A 1,987-nucleotide genomic window follows, 5' to 3' on the forward strand; every position below is an offset into this window, starting at 1 on the left:
GATGCCCAAGCCCAGCCTCCCGGCTCCTCCTTTTCACCCCGCACTTCACTTTCAACCTCGGCGACCCCTAGTCCCCGAAATCTCCAGGCGCTGATCCGTCCCCGCGGCCGCGCGTCCTCCCTGCCCCGGCGCCCCGGCCCGCCCGCCGGCGACCACCGTCCCGCGCCGTCCGCAGGCGCCTGTGCCCGGGCCCGCCCCGCGGCTCGCGGCCCCGCGGGTGTCCAGGGGGCGGCCCGCGCGAGCCCCTGCCCCGCGGGCCGTGTTCAGCGCGGCGCGAGCCGGCCCGTGCCGCGCCCGCCCCGTCCCTGCCGCGCGCCCCGCGGGCTCTGCCCCGACGCGCGGGACGCGGGGGGGGCGGGCTCCATCGCAGCCGGCCCGTAGCGAGCGGGGGCGCAGAGCGGCCGGCCCCCAGGCGCGCAAGGCCGTCCGCGCCCGGACCCCAGCGGCCGCAGCGCGGGGAGCGTGGAACCCCGAGAGCGCCGGGCCCGGGAGGCGCGAGGCGGGGCCCCTCCGCGGGCGGGGCGGGGCGGGGCGGGGCCTCCAAGGGGCGGGGCGGGGCCTCCGGGGCGGGGCCGGCGCGGGCGGGGCCCAGGTGTGCGCAGCCGCTCCCCTCGCCTCGGGCCCTGGGCCGGGCGCTACCAAGCGCCCGGAGGGGGAGCGCGGCCCGGAGCGGCCCACTGGCGGGGCCCCAGGCGCCGCGCCTCCTCCCGGGGCGCCGGCCTGGCTGGCGGGGGGCTGCGCGCAGCGGCGTCTCCAGAGCTCGCGGCCCGGGCCGCGGGCGGCGGCGGCCTCGTCCGCGGCGCGCCGGCCCCCCCGCGCCGGTGGTCTCGCCCGCGAGGGGCGGGCCGCGGGCGCCGGAAGCCGCCCGAGCCCTTCCGGGTCGCGAGCGCGCGGCCGAGGCGGCGGCGGCGGGCCCGGCGGAGCGGGCGCTCGGCCGGCGGCGGCGCGGCGCGGCGGGGCGGGGCGCGGCCGGCGGCGCGCGAGCTTCCCGGGTACGTGCGGGGCCGCGGCGGCCGCGGGGTCCCTGCGGCGGGGCCGCCCGGGCGCCGCGCGCTTTGTGTGCGGCCGCGCGTCCGAGGCCTGCGCGCTTCCGGGCGGGCCCCGCCGGCCGCTCTCCCGGAGGCGGGGGCCGCCCCCCGCCCCCCGCCCCCCGCCCCCCGCCCGCGTGGCCCGTGCCCGGCCGCTGGCCTGCGGCGGCGGCGGGGCCCGCGCTGGGGCCGGGCGGCCCGGGCCGACGAGGGGGCGAGCGCGGCTCCCCGGCCCGCGGGCGGCCGTGGGGCCGAGGCCAGGGTGGCACCTGCCGGCCGCCTTGGCTCCGGGCGCGGCCGCGGAGGCCACCCTGGCCCGCGCCTCCGACGCCGGCTGCCGTTGGCTCTTCGGGGCCTTGGAGTCTGGCGGGAGGCCGGGCCTGGCCCGCTTGCCCGGCCGGCGCTGGACGCGCCTCGTCTGGCCGGGCGCGGTCGCCAGTGACCCCGCGACGCCCCTCCCGGCCCGGCGGCGGGAGCAGGTGCCGCGGTCCTGCAGCTCGAGCGCCGCGAAGCCGCTCTGACCCGCTCTGAGGTGGCCCGGCGCCCTGCGGGGACGGCTTCCTGCGGCGCCGCGGGGCCATGGGCAGCGGTGGGCATGGGCGGTCAGGGCAGGCCTGTCCACGTGCAGCTGCGCTCAGCTGTGGCTCCCGGCAGCTGGGCGCTCTTGGCAGGAGAGAGGGTGCTGGACGCCCCTCACAGAGGCCTCTTTCCGGCCTTGCACAGGTGCGGTGGAGCGAGCCCGGGCCCTTGCCTGGCTGCTGCCCGTGGGCACCTCGTGAGGTGATGGCCCGGGAAGGGGCTGCTCAGCCCCACATTTCTGAGAGGGGCGGGGAGGCCACTGGGACCTGACGCAGGGACCCCAGAGGGTCAGTCTCTCTTCCCTGCTGGCACTTCTAGGCAGCCAAGCCTTGCCTGGCCTCACTGACCTCCATGGCCCAGCCCGTTGCGGTGGCTGCGAT

Source organism: Talpa europaea (assembly GCF_964194135.1).
Source record: "Talpa europaea genome assembly, chromosome: 1".
NCBI lineage: Eukaryota > Metazoa > Chordata > Mammalia > Eulipotyphla > Talpidae > Talpa > Talpa europaea.